The sequence below is a fragment of the Apodemus sylvaticus genome, chromosome 15, assembly GCF_947179515.1.
Source record: "Apodemus sylvaticus chromosome 15, mApoSyl1.1, whole genome shotgun sequence".
Taxonomy (NCBI): Eukaryota; Metazoa; Chordata; class Mammalia; order Rodentia; family Muridae; genus Apodemus; species Apodemus sylvaticus.
Genome location: NC_067486.1, coordinates 53863930 through 53890028, shown reverse-complemented (window position 1 = coordinate 53890028; position 26099 = coordinate 53863930). Strand labels below are relative to the sequence as shown.

The 26099-nt window shown below is 40.0% G+C and overlaps 1 pseudogene; it reads left to right on the top strand.

The window, feature by feature from the left end:
• Positions 1 to 6513: 6513 nt before the first annotated feature.
• On the top strand, positions 6514 to 6634 carry LOC127666404 (uncharacterized; annotated as a pseudogene).
• The last annotated feature ends 19465 nt before the right edge of the window (positions 6635 to 26099 follow it).

The window sequence follows — 26099 nt, the reverse complement described above, 5'->3', positions numbered from 1 at the left end:
TGCATAATCCATGCTGTGTGTGTGCATGCACATAACATACATACATACATACATACACATGTTTTCTTCATCTATTCATCTATTGATGAGTACCTAGACTATTGTGAATAGTGCAAATCATATCCTATCTGAAGCAATGGTGTGTAGTACATAGAACAGAGAGGGGGATGGAATGAAGCCTTTCAGGAGATGCTGTATGAAGGGCTTACAAGGCTCGTTAATTTTCCCTGTTTGTCATGGGAATGGAAAAGGAGCAGGGATTCCCAGTAGAGAACACAAAAGGTACAATATGGGAAATCCAGAAGAGTATATGCCACCTGATCGGGTACTTCAGTGGTTAGCTCAGCATGACTGGAGCCCAAGGTACTCTGCCAGAGAGAAAAGGTACAGTGGGCTTTATCCAGATCTCCACTGACTTCTCCAACTCTGTTAAGATCCACGTTGCTCTTCAGAGAGAAAGCTGGGTCTGTGGTTGAACAGCAGCAGACCCCATGGTGCATCTACAAAGATTTGAGTGCTGTGGCTTACCTCAGGCTGAGGGCCAGGCCATCCATGTCTGTGTCACCTCACTACCCCAGATATTGTGCCTATCATTTTAAGTAAGGGTGTTAGTGGTATGATCGGTGGAGCTCATAGCAGGCCAAGGTGATTTACACAAAGAAAAACACGTTGTTTTTCCCCATTGCTATGAATTTATCTTCCCATGCAGAGAAAACCGTCTTTGTTCACAATGAAATTGAAAGTCAGACATTCTGCCATAGGACAATTCCCCAAATATCCTGATCTGTTTCAGATCCTCATATTTTTGTTTTGTTTTTTTTCTCAGTGAAAGTGCCTTTTGTCTGTCTGGGGTACTTGTCCTTGTCCAAACCTAAAATTAATAATTTGAACATTTCTTGAGGCGTTGAGTCCTCAGAATCACACCCTGTTGGCTGCTGCAGCAATCGCTAATTTGTTCCTCATGGGGACGAATTTGCAGCTGTGCCTCATATCCTTTAGATCTCTGTGTTTCTAGGAGCACAGCCATTGAGTCATGGCCCCACTGTAGGGAATCACCTCACCAAGCTTAGCACAGCTCTTATTCTCAAGGGTTTGAGTGAGAGGCCAGAGCTGATTCTTGTTTGGCTAAATTATTCCTTTATTTCCAAGGGGCGGGGGAACGAAAATAAAATACATCTGAATATCTAAGAATGAACGAGAAATTGAGTTGTTTGATATAAATCACTTCATGGCCTTTGTCCCAAAGGCAATAGGAAAGCTAACAAAATCCAGTAAGATGAGGGCGTGATCACCTTTCTTGTATTTATGATTGAAGCACTAAAACAAAAAAGTGGCACAGCTTCTGGTAAGCCCAGTAAATGACAGCAGCGGTCAAGTGTCAGTGGCAGAGACAGGTTACACTTGCAGCCTTTGTGTGGTTAGTGGCGCGTCTTCGTCCCTTCTCCTTTATCTTCTTGACTGACCCATGATTCCTTTACCCTTACTCATCTCCGAGGCTGTGCATTTTGTTGTTGCTTGTTTTTTGTATTTGTAAGTCCCCAGCCATGTTCTTTGCTTCCATTCACAGCATGGCATCCCAGTCTGCTCCCCTGGCTCTAGCTATGTCCTTGTGACTCCTTCCTGGGTATCATAATATGCTCAGTTCCTAGCCACCATATTCTCCATCTCTTTTTCTCTTGGCACATCGGAATTTTATTACTCAATCAATAGTAGACTTTCTTTTGTTTCAGATATCTACTTCTTGTTATACTGATCAGTTTATCCATTCCCACAGTGGTTAAATTTATTCACTCAAAAATTTATTGAATGCATATTCTGGATAACCTGTCTGCCAGCGATTACATCAGCGTAACAACAAAACAAGCTGCACACATCATCTGGCCCTCATACATTCCTGCAATTGAAAACCTAGACGCCAGTTTGTGGTACTGTTTGAGAGGTATCAAGGAGGTGTGGCCTTTCTGGAAGAAGTTTGTCACTGTGGATTAGAGCTGAGAGTTTAAATCCTTGCACCACTTCCCATTCATTGCTTCATGTTTGAGGGAAAAGATGTGGGCTTTCAGCTTTCCACTCCAGCCAGCACACCTCTCCCCTCCCCACCATGATAGATTCTCCCTCCTCTGCAACTATAAGGCAAAGAAACGCGTCCGTCTATAAGTTCCCTTGATTATGGCATTTTATCACAACAATAAAAAAATAAATAATATGGGTATTAAAATCCACTGGAGAACAGCAAGTAGGAGTGCTTAGCTAGATAAAGAGTTTGCGTTGTCTATTAACTAGTTGATAACTACTGTTCCCCAGCTGCAGCCAGAGGCATCTTCCTGTGTGATGGTCCTCATGGTGTTGAATTGCCAGCAAGGTTTCCATGATTTAACATAGTGGATTAGATCTTAGGACAGACCCTAGAGAGGATGCACATGCCTGGGGTCATACATATACAAATCAGGGAGCAAGAAGCGATGGCAATAACTAGTGGAGTCTGTTGGGGAATTCTGTGCGGCCACTTTAAGTTCATGAACAGCTGTCTGAATGGCTCCTTTTAAGGAAGCAGCTGAATAGTAGGCTCTAGAGCTCTGGTCAGGAGAGATGTCTGTAATGTCTTACTTTTGGCCACTAGTTTTAGCTATTGTAATAGCTTAGTAATGTCTTGGTAATGTCTTAGTTTTGGCCACTTATTAGATATGGTAATTTTGGAACTGGGAATCATGCAGGTACAATTGAGTTCTGCTTTGGGTATGAGAATGTCAAATTTGTTTTAAAAATGAGCATAAGATATGGGAACTTGCTGTGTAAGATTACGTCTCTTCATAATATCAGAACCAACACCCATAAACTCTCATCAAAATGTCTATATGTCTAAAAATGATGACACCACTAGATATGCCAAAGTAAACAGGAAAAAGACCACAAGGCCCCAATCTTACACAAAACCTATAGGCAACTAAGGAAACCTTGGAGCCAAAGAGGTTGTCTTCTACAGGGAAGAGCATAGGTTGCCCAGTATCAAATGGTTAGCCCTGAAAACACACATACAAGTATGCAGACTGAACAGATATTTAGCAATATATTATATAATTTAATATTCATATACATATATGCATGCAGTGACAATTAATGAAAGAAGAGGCTATGAATTTGGAAGAGAGTGGGTGGGGTGGGATATTTAGTAGAATTTGGAGGAAGGAAAGAGAAGGGAGAAATTTAATTATATCATAATCTCAAACATAAAAAGTAAAATATAACTAAAAAATGAATGCAAATACAATGTAAAATTATAAGTATTCACCACACATAGCTCACAGAATACATTATAAGTGAGGAGCTGGATATTAAACTTGGTGTTTTGTAGAAGCATTATAGGTTTTCAGGAGAAACTGTTACACTGAATCACATGTAAAATACATGTCAGATAGCTTCCCTTATGGCCTTGTATGGTTTTCTGGGTCACCATCCACGGGAAGATACATTGGAAGATAATTCTGAGCAGTTCAGAGAATGAGTCCCCACACTCTGCATCTCCTCATCCTGTCACCAGTAAAAAACATACACTGTCACCATCACTATCTGTTAAACTCTAAAAGGATGAGGATTATAATTAACAGCTTCTAAGTGCTGAAGCTAACAATAAATAAACAAACAAACATGGGTCAGATGGCTTTATGATACAAATTACTAAAACTTTAAATGAAAACTATAGAATGGTTTACTGGAAATTGGACATCAGTCAGTGAGGGAGAATGGTCACCAAGAAACATGAAATGAATGGTTTCAACTCTCAACTGATGTCCTTCCTACCCGAAGAAAGCTTTTGAGTCACCATTCCTGGAGTGGAACTCAAATGGATTATACCGCTTCCCAAGAGTCAAAATGATAGAGCTGAGGCCCAGGGGCCAGTAATCATAAAGCAGAGTCCCACAGAGCAGAGACTCACAGAAAAGAACTTGAGAAGGGCGTGTTGTAATTCCTCCTTTCCTAATCAATGTTGCATTCCTGGAAGCTGCTCATGGCTAATGGAAGCAAGACCCTGTCAAAACCAATACTGACCTGATAAAATTAGAACACAAGGATGGAAAGAAATTTACTAAGAGTTTACTCTGTGTACTTGTTAGAGTTAGAAGAAATCACAGACAGGGTAGCCAAAAACATGCATGTCAAAAAGAAAACACTGAAGCTGTAACAATGTCACATGCAATATTTGGAGTAAAAATTACACTAGGTAGAATTAATAGTAGACTTAAAATTGCAAAAGCTTGGTGAACATAGGTGTGTAGTGACAGACACAATCTCACTTGTAAAACAAACAAAATGCAGAGACTAGCTTAGAAAATCAGAAAACACTTTCGGTTAGCTATGTGTGACTTCCTGCTGTTTGATGCGTACAGTTTGGATCACTGGAGAAAACATGCATTAGGAACAGAAAGAATCCATTAAAGGGATGGCTGAAATGTTTCAAAATTTACTTAAAGTCTCATAAAGTGAAATTTTATTTTGAAACTGGGTGACAATCTTATTTTAGTTCAAGAAATGTGGGTAGGCAAACGGCAAATCCCAGCAGCAGTTGGAAGGCAATAGAGGAGAAGGAGAGAGGGAGGAGGAGAAAGAGGGGGAGGAGGGGGAAGAAGAGAAAGAGAAAGAGGAAGAGGAGGAAGAAGAAGAAGAAGAAGAAGAAGAAGAAGAAGAAGAAGAAGAAGAAGAAGAAGAAGAAGAAGAAGAAGAAGAAAGAAGAAATCATACAATGCTTCTTATAAAACAGGAAGGAAAGGGCTAGAAGACAACTTCATCAGAAGAATAAGAAAGCCCAGTGTGTCTGGGAAAGCAAGCAAGACTCCAGAGGAGGAAAACGAAATTTAAAAATGAAAAAGAGAAACTTAGGTGTTTCGGAATAACTCAGAAAAGTGGGTAGGCTTAATCCAGCTGCATGGCTGTGGCTCCATAAGCAACTGTCCATAAACAGAATTTATTTTTTAGATTAAAATCTAATTATATCATTTTCTCTTTTCTCCCTTTCCTCTATCCAAACCTTTTGTGGGTTGGAACATTGTCCAGGAATGGAGTCTTGTGAGGGGGATTCTGGAGTGTAAGAGCCCTTGAAGGAAAGAGTCTCATGACTTCAATTTCTTCAAAACACAGAATTGTTCTTGGAAAAGGGTTTTCTACTTCTCCTAGGAGTAGCAGATAGTTGTGTGTTTATTTCAGAGTACTTACTGCTTGCTGTTGTTAGTTAAATGTTTTAACTATTCTTTACATGCCTCTAATGGAAAAATATATTTTGGTCACATGTGGCTTGTCCTTGGGACTGTCTGTAGAGTGAACTCCTGATAGCTTGACTGTGATTAAGTTTCAGAGTATAAATTGTTCGGTGCTCTCAATAATGTTGGCTCTTGCATGAGGCATTCATTAGTTTGCCTCATTTATTGACAACACTTTACCCACGCCTCACTTCTGCTAGAGTGGTGGCACTTAGTGACCGCTCCCCCTACTCTTTCTCAAATTCATAGCTCTGGCCCCTTTTCTTGAATTGTGTGTGTGTGTGTGTGTGTGTGTGTGCGTGTGTGTGTGTGTGCATATAGGTATGTAGCTAGATAGATGACAGATGATAGATAGGAAGATAAATAGTGTGCATATATGCTTATATATATAGTAATGCTTAAATATATTAGTACTGCCTTTTAAATTATATATGCTTAATATTACTTTTATGTATATGATTTCAGGGCTAACTATTTGGTATTGGATAACCAATTGACAGGGATAGTTATTCCCTGGGGAATACTATTTTCTCCTGCTCTCTGAGCTGCCTATAATCCTTTATCCAGGGTTGGAGATGCATGATTCTTCCCCCTTCCATGGTAGCATATCTGTTGGCCTTTTAAAAGCCGTCACTGGGCGCATGTGTGCAGAGAGAGATAAGAATGAGGAAGAGTTTTCCTCCTTAACGAAGAAAGCTAGAAGACAGTGGGAAGGACCTTCAAAGCACTGAAGGGCAAAAAGAGCAACCTGCCATCTCTAATTCTAGAAGAATTTTTCAAATCATAGATGAAACAAAGAGTTTTAAGGCACATGAAAACTAGAGAAATTCATCAAAAAATGACCCGAGGCAAAAGAGATATTGAAGGAATTCTTCAAAAATAAAGGAATGGGATGTCAGCTGGCGTTGTCATTGTTTAGATGACCATATTACTAAGATTGCATAGGTGCAGCTTCACTGTCATATATAAAAGACTATCTCATTGCAGACCTCTGGCTCTTACAATCTTTCTGAACACCGGAAATTATACTGTAAAGAAATCTGGATTAAAAATGAAAGAAAAGAAACTCCGGAGATAAATGTAAAAAGTTTTACTAATAGTTTAGCAATATAAATTAAAATAACCTACTATGGAATTTATGCAATATACAGAACAAGAGTATAATGTGCTATTGTGAGTTCCAAACATTATGTAGACTTGTAAGCAACACTCTAAGGTAGAGGGTGGCAACCATTAAGCAAGCATTAAAGAAACATAACAGCCTGCCCCTAGAAGTGTTGCAGGTGTGGCTGCTGTGCATCAATAGGTGAAGAGAGGAGAGAGTCTATGCTTAATTCAGTGTTCTGACCTATAGACACCTGAGGGATCAGTAGACTAGCATTTCCTGAAGAAGGCGAGCCTGAGATGACCGCAGTCCGGCTCAGACAGGGATCTGGCCTGAGATTGACACAAGTCTTGTGAAGGTCCTGAAGGCTTCCAGAACCAGAGGCAAGCTGAGACTAGAAGAACTCCACCTGGGACTGAGGGCCCCAGGTGGGCACAAACCCAAGGCAGATGACCCACACCTGGGGCCACTCTATCAGACCCACATCCAGAGCTTTGAATTGTCCCACTCTAACATCTACCCCATGGATGAACTGCTGGAGTTTGTGGAGGGCTGTTCTATGGATCAAACCCTACAGGATCTTCATTACACAGAGCAGCAGCATCTAAGACGAGTCTCACAAAGGTTCTAGGATCGATAGAGTAGCAGAAGCCAGAGACCTTGTACCAGAACAATGAGTTATTGCAATGAACATTTGCAAGCAAAGAAGTGTGGACAAAGGGTATACTGTGGGACACACTGTGACACACTACAGCTTTCACAAAAATATTTTTTCCTCTGTTATGGGGGCTGTTGCAGCAGTGGAGGGCAGGGACGATGGGAGGGGCAATGAGTAGGATTTAGGTACATGATGTAAAATTCACAAAGAACTAATACAAAGTAAAAATAAAAACATATGCAGTAGATAAGACAAAAATGAAATAAAATATGAGTATAAATATGCTTACTTAAAGTAAAAAAATAATTTAAAAAACCCATATGAAATAATGAGAAAAGAGTTAACTTTAGACTTAAATGATTGGTAATGATATTGTACATTATGTGATATACTTTTTAATTTAAAAACAGAAAAAGACACAAGTGTATACTGCCTATGAAAACCCACCTTAAATATGAAGACACAGTATGTTAAAAATGGAAAAGCTGTGGGACTGGAAAAATTAGAGCTCAACGGTATATAGGGCACATCAGAACGGGCTTCCCATCTCCCATGTCTAGTAGCTTACAGCACACTATAGTTCCTGTTCTACATTCTATACATTCTGATATGCCCTGCTCACCTCCAGACCACACATGTCATCTCTGCACATAGATGCACACTCATATGTGCAATAAAAATGAAAATAAGATGCAAATGATATTCTAGTTAAAGCAATCAAAAGAAAATCGAAACAGACTGACTCTGTTAATATTAATACAATATATAATGAAGAAAAGAATATCATTAGGATAAAGTCTATTTCATAAAAATATATAGTCATTTAATATTATGTAATCATTCTAAACTTAACAGAACATAGAAATATATGAAGTCCAAACTGATAGAATAAAGGAAAATAGATAAACAAAGAGAGTAAAACAATCAATAGCATTCCATTAATAATTTATAGAAAACTGTAAGGATTCAGTGAATTTTAACAGTGCATTAACAGGGTGTAACTGATTACTACAAACATGCTTCCCAATGCAGCATACACTAGCCTTCTCTTCTAATCACATGGAACATGGACCAAGTACAGTATACTTTGAGTTATAAAAGAGATCTCAAATAATTTAAGAAGATTTAATTCATACAAGATATAATATCTGACCATATGGAAATTAACAACTAGCAAAAGCCTTGAAAGTATTCAAAATGTTTGGAAGCTAAATGAAATATTGGTGAATAATCAGATAAAAAATCAAAAGAGCTTATTATTCAAAATTAATGAAAATAAAAACAAAACAGAAATTTTGAGGCTGCAACTAAATAAATAAATATTGGGGAGAAAATTATAATATTGTGTGTATGTTTTAGAAGAAAGATTTCAAATCAGTGGATTCATTTTCTACTGCAGGAAAATGAAAAAAGAGAAAATAAAACAATAATCAAAATAAAACAAATAGAAATTAGAGTATACATAAGTAACAGGAAAACATTTCAAAAATCAACAACCATGAGTCAGAATGACTAAGACCAAGAGAAAAATTATAAATGTCAAAAACATTGCTATCACCACTTCATCTTAGATACTAAGAATAGTAAGGAATATACAGAGACACTCAGTGGCAAGAAATTTGCAACATGGGACTAGTGAAGATGCTTTAGGAGATAATAGGTCCTAGCTGCCAAGCCTGAAGACCTGAGGTCAATGTCAGGGACTCAGGTGATGAAGAGATCAATGTCCCCTAGTTGCCTGACTCCCACACATTTATGTACACACACACACACACACACACATACTCACACGCACACACATATACTCAAACGCACTCACTCACACACACTCTCACACACTCATACTCGCTCACACAGACAAATAGATAAAATAATCTTCCAACTTTGATGAAATGGGTTTCTTTCAATATATGGACTTAATTACTTATTCAGGTAGAACTAGATGACATACTGGGCCTTTATCTATTAAAACATTTACATTTACTGTTATTCTATAACAAATTCAAGGCAATGTTATCAAGTTTCAGTAAGTAGTTTTCTAGATTTTAAAAAATGTACTCTAAAGTACATTTCAAGAGGCAAAATGAATAACCAACAGAATACTGAGAGGCAAGAATAAATTAGAAAGACTGACAATTGTCCTAAGAATAATTTATTATATAAGGCTACAATTAAAACAATGTGCTATTGGTGAGAGCAGATACAAATAAATTAGTAAAATAAAATACAGAACACAGAAATAGATTCACATGAATATAGTTGATTTTTTTTGACATGAGAATAAAGGCAATCCCCTAGGGAGAAGGTCGATAAGTTAAAACAAATGATACTAGAGAAATTTTATCATTGGTTGCAAGAATAACTCCATATATTAAAACACCTAAGCCCAGATTCTTCACCTTTCAGAAACTAAAATCCAAATAGGTCATAGACTTAAACATCTAGTGCAAAAGTATAAGTCTCCTCAAAAGATAGGACAGAGAAAATCCTAAATGACCTTGTGGTTTGCATGACCTTTTAGAAAGTGTGTCCCCCCAAAAAGAAGCAATTAAAACATTGGACTTGAGTTTTTGAAAGCAGTATGCTAAATAAACAAATAAATGAAAGACAAGCCACATATTTAGACAATGGATTTATAAATCATGTATGAGATAATATACTGCCACCCAAATATACAAAGAAGTAGTAAACGCAGCCAACCTGACGCTTGGTCTAAGAAGATGCACACATTGCAGATGGGTATATGGGAAGATTGAAGAGATGCTGCATTCATATGCCACGGGGAAGTGAAGGTTAAAACCCTGGACACCTACAGTGGTCCAGACCTGGAGTGCTGGCACCAGGTTGTGCTGGAACCCTCAGTCACTGTGACAGTGTGCACAAGAGTGGAGCCCTATTAAAAGGCAGATTGAAATTTGTTATTTTAAAAAAAAACACCACCATGCTTATGTAATCTAGAAGTAAGTTATCAAAGCACTTACTACATGCTAATACTTAGGCATCTGTGTTCATAATCACTTTATCTTTTTTTTTTTTGCTGTTTTTTTATTTTCTGTATTCTTTGTTTACATTTCAAATGATTTTTCCTTTCCCGGTTCCCCGCCCCCCCCCCATAAATCTCATAAGCCCTCTTCCCTCTGCCCATTTCTCCAATCAACACCCTCCCACTTCTCTGTCCTGGTAATCCCCTACCATGCTGCATCAAACTTTTCCAGGACCAGGGTCCTCTCCTTCCATTTTCTTGGGAATGATTTGATATGTGAGTTGTGTCTTACGTATTCAGAGCTTCTGGGCTAATACCCACTTATCAGTGACTGCATTCCATGTGTGCCCTTTTGTGAATGGGTTACCCACTTAGGATGATATTTTCCAGTTCCAACCATTTGCCTAAGAATTTCATGAATTCATTGTTTTTAATTGCTGAGTAGTATTCCATTGTGTAAATATACCACATTTTCTGTATCTATTTCTCCATTGAAGGACATCTGGATTCTTTCCAGCTTCTGGCTATTATAAATAAGGCTGCTATGAACATAGTGGAGCATGTGTCCTTATTGCATGCAGGGGAATCCCAGGAGTGGTATAGCAGGGTCCTCCAGAACTGTCATGCCCAGTTTTCTGAGGAACTGCCAGACTGATTTCCAGAGTGGTTGTACCAATTTGTAACCCCACTAGCAGTGGAGGAGTCTTTCTCCACATCCTCACCAACACCTGCTGTCTCCTGAGTTTTTAATCTTAGTCATTCTGACTGGTATGAGGTGAAATCTCAGAATTGTTTTGATTTGCATTTCTCTAATGACTGAATTTCTTCAGGTGAAAATTCTTTGTTTAGCTCTGTACCCTATTTTTTAATGGGGTTATTTGGTTCTCTGGAGTCTAACTTCTTGAGTTCTTTGTATATACTGGATATTAGCCCTCTGTCAGATGTAGGGTTGGTAAAGATCTTTTCCAAATTTGTTGGTTGCCATTTTGTCCTTTTGACTTTGTCCTTTGCCTTACAGAAACTTTGTAATTTTATGAGATCCCATTTGTCAATTTGGAAGCAGTTATACTGTCCTTAAGTAGGTGAACCTATTGTTTTAAAAAACCAATAAAACTAGTCCATAGAATGCTATTCAGAAATAAGAAGAAATGAGCCAACAAGTGACTAGAAGAAAAGGAGGAACTCAAGTTCACTGTGCTAAGTGAAGGAAAATCCAATCTGAGGATGCTGTATGATTTCAAATATCGAACATTCTGAAAAACACATAGCTAGAGAGACAATTAGTAGTGTGTGCTACGGATTGAAAGAGGAAAAGATAGAGGGTACAAAAAGGATGTTTAGAATAGCAGATATGGTCTGAAGGGTACTCACTTTGTGGGTGCATTCCTGTGGTTCCTGTGGTAGTCTATTTGAATGGATACACTATGTTATCATATACCATGATGACCCAAAGAAACAAAAACTTATTTTATAGTCCTGATTATTGGGAAGTTCAAAGCAAGGTGACTCCAGATTTGAAATCTGGTTGGGGACTACTCTAGTTCATAGATGGCACTTTCCTTCTGTGCACTCATGTGGTCAACAAGACAGATAGCTCTTAGAGTTTCTTTTATAAGGAATTGGGGTCTATTAGTGTAAAGATAGGCAGACAGGATTATGATTGATGAGAGAGAAAGAAAGAGAAGAGAGAGAGAGAATAGAATGGATTTGCAGAGACAATATACTGAGTTAATTAGATAAGAAATTGTTAAGAATGTAAACAGAGGAGCAGTGGCTGCTCCAGCTGAAGGGCCATCAGCAGTGGAACCAAGGCGACACAGGGTCCAGTTAGGCCCTGCGCCCACGACCACTGACCTTCGCTGACCAGCCGGGCGGCAAGCAACTGCGGTTCTGCGGAGCCTTTCGCTGCACGGAAGCCACTTCAGAACTCGGCTGCCCGCCAGTCAGGAGAGACTCACCGCCATCTTGATCCCGGGCTCCAGAGATCAGTCAGACTGAGGTACACAAACATAATCCTAGGCCCAACACCGCAGGGGTCTGAGCCAGACGGGCGTTGGCCTGCACCCAGGCCCTGGGCTGTTCGAGTGGCCATCGGGGCGCCAACCCAGCCAGGAGTTTTTTTTTTTTTTTGCCCCGGCCGGTGCACGCGCCGCCATTTTGCCTACAGGAGCCAGAGTGCTCGGGAGGGCAGAGACTGCTAACAAGCGTAGCCTGAGGCTAACAAAACGGGGGTCTAGGCCCCAAAAGGCACAGGACTGACCCCAAGAACTGGGCGGCTTGGTGGGCCATCTGTGTGTCAACCAGCCCAGGAGGTTATTAGCACAACAGACTCTCCCGGTGCTTTCGCGGAGCGCGGACGCGCACGCCCGCCATCCGGGTCACCTGGCGGACCCAAATAACAGACATAGCCCTAGGGGAACTTTGCTCGGACCTTGGCCTCCCAGGCGTTTGCCTGGACTCAGGGCCCAGGCGACAAGGCTAACCTAGTGTGCGCCAGCCCGGTTGGGGAAATCGGCTGCCCAGCGGAGTGAGCGGAGCACAGGGGAGGTCACAGCAACATTCACCTTCGGAGCTCCCTGGGGGTGCACACGGGTTCCACCTGGTCCACAGACACAATCTGGGGCAAGGCCTCAGGCAGAAGCCCCCAGCTCAAATCTCTCCGCTTCAGATCAGCCTGGGTGGCCGCCACATCTCCAGGTCCCTCAAGAGGCTAGTGGGGGCTTCCGGGCGGCCAGCTGGGAAAAGTCGGTGTGCTCCGATAAATCCTGCGGGCCCCAGCGGGAGCCTTCAGGTGCCTGCTTTGGGATCTGAACAGCCTGGAAAACAGCACCCTGTCTATAGGCAGTGCAGAGTGTAAGCTGTGCACCAGAGGCCAACGGGGAAGGGGCAGCTTGCACTGGTGAGTCCAGCACTGACAAGACCAAGTAACACCAGTGAGAGCTAGATGGCAAAAGGCAAACGCAGAAACGTCACTAACAGAAATCAAGGCAATATGGCAACATCTGAACCAAATTCTCCTCTACCAGCAAGTCCTGGATACCCCATCACACCAGTAAAACAAGATTTGGATTTAAAATCACTGGTCATGATGCTGGTACAGGAACACATGAAGGTCATTGAGGAGAAAATGGATCAAAAGTTAGAAGCCCTTGCAAGGGAAACACAAAAATCATTGAAAGAAATCCAGGAGAATACAAAAGCCAACAAGGAGGAAATGCAAAAAACACTTAAAGAAATACAGGAGAACTTTGCTCAACAGGCTGAGGTCATGAAAGACGAAACACAAAAATCTCTTAAAGAAATACAGGAGAACTTTGGTCAACAGGCTGAGCTCATGAAAGAGGAAACACAAAAATCTCTTAAAGAATTACAGGAAAACACAAACATGCAAGGGAAGGAGCTAAGCAAAACCATCCAGGATCTAAAATCAGAAGTAGAAACAACTAAGAAAACTCAAAGGGAGACAACTTTGGAGATAGAAAGCCTTGGGAAGAAATCAGGGGACAGAGATGCAAATATCAACAACAGAATACAAGAGATAGAAGAAAGAATCTCAGATGCTGAAGATTCCATAGAAACCATGGACTCAACAGTTAAAGAAAATGCAAAGTGCAAAAAGCTTGTAACCCAAAATATCCAGGAAATCCAGGACACAATGAGAAGACCAAACCTAAGGATTATAGGCATAGATGAGAGTGAAGATTTACAACTTAAAGGGCCAGCAAATATCTTCAATAAAATTATGGAAGAAAACTTCCCTAACCTAAAGAGAGAGATGCCCATGAATATACAAGAAGCCTACAGAACTCCAAACAGACTGGACCAGAACAGAAATACTTCCCGTCACATAATAATCAAAACACCAAATGTTCTAAACAAAGAAAGAATACTAAAGGCAGTAAGAGAAAAAGGCCAAGTAACATATAAAGGAAGACCTATCAGAATCACAGCAGACTTTTCACCTGAGACTATGAAGGCTAGAAGGTCCTGGGCAGATCTCATGCAGACTCTAAGAGAACACAAATGCCAACCAAAACTACTATATCCAGCAAAACTCTCAATCACCATAGATGGAGAAACTAAGATATTTCACGACAAAACCAAGTTCACCCAATATCTATCCACAAACCCAGCCCTAAAAAGGATAATAGGAGGACAACACCAATACAAGGAGGGAAACTCCACCCTGAAAAAAGCAAGATAGTAACCTTTCATCAAACCCAAATAAGTTAAGCAATCAAATTTAAAAAATAACGTCAAAAATGATAGGAAGTAACAATCACTATTCCTTAATATCTCTTAACATCAATGGACTCAATGCCCCAATAAAAAGACACAGACTAACTGACTGGATACGTAAACAGGACCCTACATTTTGCTGCTTACAGGAAACACACCTAAGGGTCAAAGACAAACACAACCTTAGAGTAAAAGGCTGGAAGACAATTTTACAAGCAAATGGTCTCAGGAAACAAGCTGGAGTAGCCATTTTAATATCAGATAAAATTGACTTTCAACCCAAAGTCATCAAAAGAGACTCTGAGGGACACTTCTTGCTGGTCAAAGGAAAAATACAACAAGAAGAACTCTCAATCCTGAACATCTATGCTCCAAATGCAAGGGCACCCTCTTTCATAAAAGAAACTTTATTAAAACTCAAAGCACACATTGCACCTAACACAATAATTGTTGGTGACTTCAACACTGCACTTTCCTCAATGGACCGATCAGGAAAACAGAAACTAAACAAGGACACAATGAAACTAATTGAAGCTTTGGACCAATTAGATTTAACTGATATATATAGAACATTCTATCCTAAAACAAAAGAATATACCTTTTTTTCAGCACCTCATGGTACCTTCTCCAAAATCGACCATATAATTGGTCACAAGACAGACCTCAACAAATATAAAAAGATAGAACTAATCCCATGCCTCCTATCTGATCACTATGGAATAAAAGTGGTCTTCAATAGCAACAGAAACAACAGAAAACCCACAAACACGTGGAGATTGAACAATACTCTACTCAATGACACCTTGGTCAAGGAAGAAATAAAGAAAGAAATTAAAGACTTTTTAGAACACAATGAAAATGAAAACACAACATACCCAAATCTATGGGACACAATGAAAGCAGTGCTAAGAGGAAAACTCATAGCCCTGAGTGCCTCCAAAAAGAAAATGGAGAGAGCATACATTACCAACTTAATGACACACCTGAAAGCCCTAGAACAAAAAGAAGCTATTTCACCCAGGAGGAGTAGAAGGCAGGAAATCATCAAACTCAGGGCCGAAATCAATCAAGTAGAAACAAAGAGAACCATACAAAAAATCAACAAAACTAGGAGCTGGTTCTTTGAGAAAATCAACAAGATAGATAAACCCTTAGCCAGACTGACCAAAGGGCACAGAGAAAGTATCCAAATTAACAAACTTAGAAATGAAAAGGGAGACATAACAACGGAAACTGAGGAAATCCAAAAAATCATCAGATCCTACTACAAGAGCCTGTACTCAACACAACTGGAGAATCTGGAGGAAATGGACAATTTCCTTGACAGATACCAAATACCAAAATTAAATCAGGACCAACTAGACCATCTAAACAGTCCCATAAAGCCTAAAGAAATAGAAGGAGTCATAGAAAGTCTTCCAACCAAAAAAAGCACAGGACCAGATGGTTTCAGTGCAGAATTCTACCAGACCTTCAAAGAAGAGTTAACACCAATACTCTTCAAACTATTCCACAAAATAGAAACAGAAGGAACACTACCCAATTCCTTCTACGAAGCCACAATTACGCTGATACCAAAGCCACACAAAGATCCAACAAAGAAAGAGAACTTCAGACCAATTTCCCTTATGAACATCGATGCAAAAATACTCAACAAAATTCTTGCCAACCGAATCCAAGAACACATCAAAACGATCATCCACCATGATCAAGTAGGCTTTATCCCGGGAATGCAGGGTTGGTTCAATATACGGAAATCCATCAATACAATCCACTACATAAACAAACTCAAAGAACAAAATCATATGGTCATTTCATTGGATGCTGAAAAAGCATTTGACAAAATTCAGCATCCTTTCATGCTTAAAGTCTTGGAGAGAACAGGAATTCAAGGCCCATACCTAAACATAGTAAAAGCAATATACAGCAAACCGGTAGCCAGCATCAAACTAAACGGAGAGAAACTTGAAGCAATCCCACTGAAATCAGGGACCAGACAAGGCTGCCCCCTTTCTCCTTATCTTTTCAATAGTGTACTTGAGGTACTAGCTCGGGCAATTCGACAACATAAGGAGGTCAAAGGGATACAAATTGGAAAGGAGGAAGTCAAACTATCATTATTTGCAGACGACATGATCGTCTACCTAAGTGACCCAAAGAACTCCACTAGAGAGCTCCTACAGCTGATAAACAACTTCAGCAAAGTGGCAGGTTACAAAATCAACTCAAGCAAATCAGTGGCCTTCCTATACTCAAAGGATAAGCAGGCTGAGAAAGAAATTAGGGAAATGACCCCCTTCACAATAGCCACAAACAGTATAAAGTATCTTGGGGTGACTCTTACCAAACATGCGAAAGATCTGTATGGCAAGAACTTCAAGACTCTGAAGAAGGAAATGGAAGAAGACCTCAAAAAATGGGAAAACCTCCCATGCTCATGGATCGGTAGAATCAATATAGTTAAAATGGCCATTTTGCCTAAAGCACTATACAGATTCAATGCAATACCCATCAAAATCCCAACTCAATTCTTCACAGAGTTAGAAAGAGCAATTATCAAATTCATCTGGAACAACAAAAAACCCAGGATAGCTAAAACTATTCTCAGCAACAAAAGAAAATCTGGGGGAATCAGTATCCCTGACCTCAAGCAATACTACAGAGCAATAGTGTTAAAAACTGCATGGTATTGGTACAGTGACAGGCAGGAGGATCAATGGAACAGGATTGAAGATCCAGAAATGAACCCACACACCTATGGCCACTTGATCCTCGACAAAGAGGCTGAAAACATCCAATGGAAAAAAGATAGCCTTTTCAACAAATGGTGCTGGTTCAACTGGAGGTCAGCATGCAGAAGAATGCGAATTGATCCATCCTTGTCTCCTTGTACTAAGCTCAAATCCAAATGGATCAAGGACCTCCACATAAAGCCAGACACTCTGAAGCTAATAGAAAAGAAACTGGGGAAGACCCTTGAGGACATCGGTACAGGGAGAAAGTTTCTGAACAGAACACCAATAGCGTATGCTCTAAGAGCAAGAATTGACAAATGGGACCTCATAAGGTTACAGAGTTTCTGTAAGGCAAAGGACACCGTCAAGAGGACAGATCGGCAACCAACAAATTGGGAAAAGATCTTCACCAATCCTACATCAGATAGAGGGCTAATATCCAATATATATAAAGAACTCAAGAAGTTAGACTCCAGAAAACCGAACAACCCTATTAAAAAATGGGGTACAGAGTTAAACAAAGAATTCTCACCTGAAGAACTTCGGATGGCGGAGAAGCATCTTAAAAAATGCTCCACTTCATTAGTCATTAGGGAAATGCAAATCAAAACAACCCTAAGATTTCATCTTACACCAGTCAGAATGGCTAAGATTAAAAATTCAGGAGACAGCAGGTGTTGGAGAGGGTGCGGAGAAAGAGGAACACTCCTCCACTGCTGGTGGGGTTGCAAATTGGTACAACCACTCTGGAAAGCAGTCTGGCGGTTCCTCCGAAAACTGGGCACCTCACTTCCAGAAGATCCTGCTATACCACTCCTGGGCATATACCCAGAGGATTCCCCACCATGTAATAAGGATACATGCTCTACTATGTTCATAGCAGCCCTATTTATAATTGCCAGATGCTGGAAAGAACCCAGGTATCCCTCAACAGAAGAGTGGATACAAAAAATGTGGTATATCTACACAATGGAGTACTATTCAGCCATTAGAAACAATGAATTCATGAAATTCTTAGGCAAATGGATGGAGCTAGAGAACATCATACTAAGTGAGGTAACCCAGACTCAAAAGGTGAATCAGGGTATGCACTCACTAATAAGTGGTTATTAACCTAGAAAACTGGAATACCCAAAACATAATCCACACATCAAATGAGATACAAGAAGAAAGCAGGAGTGGTCCCTGGTTCTGGAAAGACTCAGTGAAACAGTATTTGGCAAAACCAGAACGGGGAACTGGGAAGGGGTGGGAGGGAGGACTGGGGAAGAGAAGGGGGCTTACGGGACTTTCGGGGAGTGGGGGGGGGCTAGAAAAGGGGAAATCATTTGAAATGTAAATAAATTATATCAAATAAAAAAAAAAGACAAAAAAAAAAAAAAAAAAAAAAAAAAAAAAGAATGTAAACAGAGGTGCTGTATAGGTGGGGACACACAGATATGAAAAATCTCTGTAGCTTGTTCATTTTTCTATGTACCTAAAGTTGCTTTTGGATTAACAAAGAGATTTGTTCTTTCATGCTACAAAGAAAAATAAGGTTCAAAGAACTTTACTAATGAATTCCACAATGGGCTTTAAAATAATTTATTATGTTGGGTGGAAGGGCATATATGTGAAGGCAGGGGGTGGGAGGCAGGGGGGTCTTTGGGGAGGGGGGAAATGGGGAAAGGTTTTACCATTGGCAATGTAAATGAAGATGATATTCAATAAAAAATTTTTTTAAAAAATTTATTAACATAGAAACTCTTATAGAATACCAAAGAGGTAGAAATACTCCCCATTTCTTCTTTTTATTTACTGGTCATTCCATATATGCATAATATATATATGATATATGATATATATGTATGTGTATGTTATATGCCTGCTATAATTATATGCCTGCTATAATTAATAATTATAATTATATAATTATTATATGATTATGTGTGTATATGTGCATATATGTATATGTATTTTGGTATGTGTGTCTGTATTTACATGCATATATGCATGCATGTATATATATGTATATTCATATGTGTATATGTTATATGTGTATATGTATATATTTGTATCAGTTAATATATGTATATCTCTACTGCCCCTCAATTCTTCCAGAAGCTCATCTCCATACTCCTCCCCACCCCTCTTTTTCAGTCCACTAATTCTCACTAGGGCTGGGAGAGGGAATTAAGTTGCATCTTTAGATGTTGAGCCCAGTACCAGATCTGATAACATAAAAACTGTACTCAGCAGCACTAAAGAGCTCCTTATTTAAGACCATGACTACAGGTGGAACCTCTGAGATTTCCATATATGCATAATATGTGCTAGACAGACTCAGATTCTATTCATCATAACCTGTAGCTAGCTATGGCAATCTAGAACCATAATTGTACACATATATCAGCAGCAGATAGGTCATAGTGAAGTGAGACTTGAGTTCTGCCTCTGTGCTGTGTTGGTTTCACAGAGCTGTAGATTTCTGGTGAATACCAGCACTACAGCCTTGGTGGTCACAGGACTTCCCACTTGACTTGTCCCTGAAAACAAAGCTCACAAGAAATAGTCATTGTCCATATGAAAGAGGAACAGTGAGGAACACACAGGACTTAGGGGCCTGGGGTTGGTCCCTGTGGTGAGGTGTACCACATGTCAGAATCCCATGATTTTTGGTCATGGGATGATGGTTGACCCCACTCAAGGCAGAGACTCATGGTGACGAGAGACTGATCTTTTTAGGCACTCCCACAGCCATAACTCTGACCCATAAGTGTTCCTGTCTGAAAGAACTACAGGGATGGAAATGGAGAGGAGCCTGAAGAAAAGAAAGTCCAGTGACAGGCTCAATGTGGGAACCTGCTCCAGGGGAAGCCCCAAGACCTAACACTATTATTGAGACTATGGAGCACTCACAAAAAGGGACCTAGCATGACAGCACTCCGGAAGACCCAACAAGCAGCTGAAAGAATCAGATGCAGATATTTGCACCCAACCAATGGACAGAAGCATCTGACCCCTGCTGTTGAATTAGGAAAAGCTAAATGAAGCTGAGGGTGACCCTGTAGGAAGAGCAGCAGTCTCAATTAATCGGGACCTCTGGGATCTCTCAAACACTGGACCACCAAACAGACAGCATACACCAGCTGATATAAGGACCCTAGCACACATACAATAGAAACCTAACCCTCAAGAGAATTTAGAGGTCAGGTGGGATGGGAGGTAAGGGCATCTACATGGAGATGGGGGAGGGGAGGTGTTATGGGATGTGGAATAGTCAGAGGGAAGACAGGGGTTGGCGGGGTGGGGAATAAAATATGGAGTATATAAAAATAATTAATAAAAAATTTCTTGCAAAAATTATTGGAATAAATTTGATCACAAGGCTCTGGACCATTAAGTTAGGAGAAGCAGAAAAAAATGAAAGAAAGAAAATACATAGCATGAGGAGAAAATATTCAATATACATAAAGACAGCTTCTTAGGGCAGTGTTGAAAAAAACAAATAGGTTACATAATGAGGTTCTGGAGAGTGGCAAAGAGGTACCACCGTCATAATGGACATTTTCCCAAGCCTAAATGAAATGCAAATATCCCAGAATAGGAAAGGCTAACATCACACAAAGTGTGGTAGGTAGCCTAGACTCAGGACAACTATGTCTGACCTAAAACATATAATGATCAAACTATGGAGGACTGAAGATGAAGAGAAAGGCTTGAAAGAGGTATAAGAGCAGAAACAAATAAAATGTAAGAGTTATCTCACTGCAGACATCTCAACCTAAGCCCTGCAAACTAGATGAAATGGTTGGAATAAAGTCTTCACAATTAAGGAGATAAAAAATTCTGAGCGGCCTGTCGGAGCTTTCCTGTAGAAATAATGGGTAAATAAGTACATTTCTAGGCTAAAGACCTGAGAAAGTTTGTCATTGTTGAATACATCTTATCAGAAATGCTAAAGGTGGGGGGGTTTAAACCGAAAGAGACGTGGATGATTAGGAAGAAAACATCAGAAAGCATCAAATCACTGAAGAAATTGCTATACAAACAGTTGAATTCTCTGGTGTTGTGAATATTGTGATGAGGGGTAAAACCAAATGATAACAAGAATGAGAATATGTTCAGAGTTGGGCAAGATAAAAGGTAAAATGGAAAATAAGAATGTGGAATTGGGGGGGAATCGGGTAGTAAGGCAGAGATCCATAGATGATCATTCCATGGACAAAACAAAGATGTCTTACATACCCCAAATCCATGAGTTTGGGGAGATGCAGAACACACCTAAAGTACATTCGTCACAGACCTTAGTCCCAAACCTTAGAATGAGATTACTTTCAGAAACAGGACATTAAACAAGATAATGACTTTAAGATGAGGCTCTGGGGCCAGGCGGTTGTGACGCACACCTTTAATCCCAGCACTTGGGAGGCAGAGGCAGAGGCAGGAAGATTTCTGAGTTCGAGGCCAGCTTGATCTACAGAGTGAGTTCCAGGAGAGCCAGGGCTACACAGAGAAACCCTGTCTTGAAAAACAAAAAAACAAAACAAACAAACCAAAAAAGATGAGGCTCTGGGGTAGGCCCAACCCAAATCTAAGGATGTCCTATAAGAAAAGTAGACTGACAGGAAGGGGATCTGGGGAGATGGCTCACTTGCTAAACTGCTTACCATTCAAGCATTAGGACCACCACTCAACCTACATCACTGATGTAAAAGCTAAGCACACAGCAATCCCAGGCAAGAGCCTGTGACTGGGGAGGTCAAAGGCCCTAAGGGTACTGATATTGTTTTACTAAATGGACACACTGTTAAACTGCCCTGGAAATATGTATGTTTATATCCATAGATCAGTGCTGCTTTATGCCTTCATCTTATTGTGTGGGCAACAAGAGGGTTAGTGAAGAAATGCCTAATTGATCTGAGTGCCATGACTAAGTGTCACTGGGGTCCTCAGCACTAAATATGACACCTATCTCATCCTTGCAGGCTTAGTGAGAGAGGAGAGAACAGGAAGAATTGAAAAGCTAGAGGGTGGGAACCTGAGCCATGTAAAGATGCCTCTTGGACATGACGTGACATGGCATGACATGACATGACTGCTATACTCATGAACTTGTAGCAGCTACCTGCACAAGGCTGGATCCATCAACATCCCGTCAGGGGTGAGAGGGTTTCATGAGGCCACTTGCTGGGAGACTATTGACTGTCAATGGTTGCTGTGGAAAGAGTATCATTCTCTTTAGTGGCATAGCCACCTAAAGATTCCCCGTGCTCCAAGTAAGATACCCCACTCATTCATGCAAACAACCCCAACTAGACTAAGTGACTCACACAAGAAAGACCGGAAAGCGAGAGAAGTCTTGTCCGGAATGAAGAAAGGGATCAGGCAGAGAGAAAAGGGGAAAGAGAATGGAAAGGTGGGTGGGGATGATGATAATTTTTTAAATGCATGTATGACACTATCCAGAAATTAAAAGATGGAGATAAAATAATTTCAGAAGCAGCATAGAACTCCTCTACTGCCACCCAACCAGCTGGCCTGGGCTATTCTGTCTTATTCATCCAGGACTCTATTAACTAAGAAACTACATTCTCCTATCTATCATGAAAGGAAATTATCAATCACTGACCAGGCATGGTAGCTTGACCTTGTAATCCCAGTGCTTGGGAAGGAGAAACAGGAGGATCTCTGTGGCTTGTTGGCCAGTCAGCCATGAGTAATCGGTGATTGCATGAGTGTCAGTGAGGGACTCTATTCCAAAAAAACAAAGTAGGAAGTCTCCAGGAATCACTTCTTGATCCCACACATGCATGAGTGCATGTACCTGTGTGCACAAGAACATGGGCATACACATACACACACACACACACACACACACACACACACACACGATAAATGAAAGGAGGTTGGGACTTAGAGAGACTATGCAGTTAACAACCATATAAAGAGGCATAAAGAAAGCATCCATTTGTAGCAGAGGAGCCCTTGGAAGAGACCACACCTGCCAGAGACTTGACCAAAAATGAGAACTCTTTTCTTACTGTAAAACTTAAGTTTCCTTAGTTTAAGCCTTCTAATCTGTGCTATTTGTTGTGCCAACCTTCACAAACCAATACATATGTCATTGCATCTCACAAATACTAGAACAGCCAGCTCACAGAATAGTTGGGAAAGCAGGAAGATCTCGAAGGGCTGCTGGACCTAAGAGTGAAATTAGGATTGGGCCTGCAAAGCAAGAACAAAGGGTCATCAAACAACATTTGCAGCTCTGCGGAAGCTTGCAGAGAGTTGTTGGGTCGTCATTTCCTCAGTGTGTTTGTTTAAGTTACGCTATGAAATGCTTGACACACTATAAAACTGCCATCTTTTTCTGTGCATTGTACTTTCTTTGTAGTCCAGGGAGACAGCAATAGTCTCATGAGAACATGGAATCTCTAGAAGGAAATTTAATTTATGTCAACCAAACGGGATATATTAGGGAATTCAATTTTTTGTGGGAAAGGCACAAAGGAAGGGAAGAAAAGATAGAAAAGGCAGAGGTTAGGTGTGTTTGTTGCCTTGCATGTTTCATCTGATATAGGTCATGCTATCACTAAGATAAGTAGAAAGAACAGTAACACAGTGTCAGACTTAGCAATTCCAAGTCCATCTGCTGCTTGGAGAACTAAGAGAAATGCATTTGCTTTGCATTCTGACCTCTGTCCTGATCACGGTCCCCATCAAAACTCTGCACTGAGACATCCTGATTATGAATTATCAGTCAGTTAAGTAGAAAGACTTTTGGCCTAGTATTATGGGTAGGAAGAACAGTCAGCATCCAGTCTGACAAACCTGAAATTTCATGCACAATGTGGAGCAGGAAAATATGCCTTCAGCTCATTAGACTCTGAGGGCAGACAGGGTGTAACCTAAGGTGGAGGGAGCATATCCCACGACAGAGGGATTGTGTCCCATGTGGCTCCAAGCATCTGTGGCAACAACGAACACTCTGTGAAAGGTGTTTTCAAATCTCTGGGGTTCTTCAAAGGCCCTATTGTTCCTGGGTTCCGGAAAAGGAGCTGTCATAGAACTCAAAGGTAGAATGAAAATGAAAATACTATGACTCACAGTGTCTGCATAGCTTAAGTTATTTAAATTTCAGACTATTTATGCTAATAAAATAATCCCTGCAAAGTCATTTGCATAGCTTGTACCCACCAGTCTTTAAAATAGATGGAGAAAGACTGTCTAGTAGTTGCTATACATAGATACCCTATTGTTTAATTATTTAGATGACTGCTATTTAATTGCAATTCTAATGGATCATCCTCTGCAAGTTCGATTTTTTAAGATAGAAAGGAACTTTTAGTTTAATGAGGTCCAAAAATAAAATTTACTCAATTATCTTGATAGGTGTCTTTTCTAACTAGCTGAGTGTCTGGAGCTGACACAGAAAGAACATTAGCTTTTGTTGTATGCTTTGCTCTCTACGACATTTATGTTCACGCTGTAGTCCAGGTAATTTGTATACATTATCTCATTTCATTTTTATGTCTGTATGCAGAGTACAGGAGACAGAAGTTGGCCAGATAGAGCAGGAAACTTGAAGCAACAGCTCCCTCATGTCCTTCCTATAGGCCAGGACTCCAGATGAGAGTTCTGTTCCTGGCACATTGTTATTCCTTATCCTGCCTGGGAGCTCTACTGAGGACAAGACATAGACTGAGAGGAGCCCCTACCTTGTGGTGCAGCTAATTAAATTGACTGGTTTCTCCCTTCCCTGTGTCTCTCTCTAGTTTCTGCCAGAAGACTGGCTGGCAACTCAATGGTACCCCAGTCATGGAGACCAGAGCTTGCTATGCATGAATGAGCCCTCTCCTATCTCCCCATCACTTCTATGTTTCTACCTATAAATTTGTAATTTGTGTGTGTGTATGTGCATTTGTGGTCTGTATTTCTCTGTGTGTGCTTGTGTGTACATGTATGTAAATGTATGTGCATATATGTATGTATGTGATTATCTGTATTTATGTGTGCAACTGTGCAAGTATGTATGTGTGCATGTTATATTTATATCATTGTGTATATATATGCATATGTGTGTATATATACATTTGTATGTGTATACATGTGGGCAAGTATGTATGTGCGCTCCTGTATATTTTTATCTGTATGTTTTTCTCTGTATATGTATGTGTGGACATGCATGTATGTGTGCATGTTTGTATGTATTAGTGTATGCATGTGTGTTTGAGTGTAGGTATACACACATTTGCATATGTGCATATTATTTATGTGTGATTGCATACATACTAATGTATATGTGTGTGTGAGTATGTATATGTGTGGGTTGATATGTGTATACAACTCATTGTGTGTATGTGTGTCCATGGATATACACATGTGTTTGTATGTGTATATGTGTATGCATGTGAGCATTTGTATATATGCATGTGCATGTATAAAGGTGTGAATGTATATGCATGTACATATGTAGGTTAGTGTACATATGTGAATATATATGTGTGTTTCTCTGAATGTGTGTGTATCTGTGTGCATGCACACACATAAATATACACATGTAGTCATATGCATAAATATAGACATGTATGCACACACACATACATAAACACATGTAAGTATACACAAGAATGAACACATAATTATACACATGTATACCTATATAAATATATATATATATATACACATGAAAAATTCACATTACACACAAATAAATATATGCAAGTATATACACACATGTACTCATGAAAATACATAAATATATACACATGAACACACATAAATATACACACATATACACACACATAAACCTATACATTTGATCACACATATCTACAAATACATATGTATTTCTCTTTTTTAAAAAATATTTTTATTTTCTATATTCTTTGTTTACATTCCAAATGATTTCCCCTTTCCCGGATCCCCCCTCCCCATATGTCCCATAAATCTTCTTCTCTCCCTCCATTCTCCAATCACCTTGTGCCTTTTTCTCTGTCCTTATATTCCCCTCCAATGCTAGATCAATCCTTTCCAGGATCAGGACCCTCTCTATACTGCTTCATTGGAGTCATTTGTTATGCGATTTGTGCCTTGGGTATTCAGGGCTTCTGGGCTAATTAACATCCACTTATCAGAGATTGCA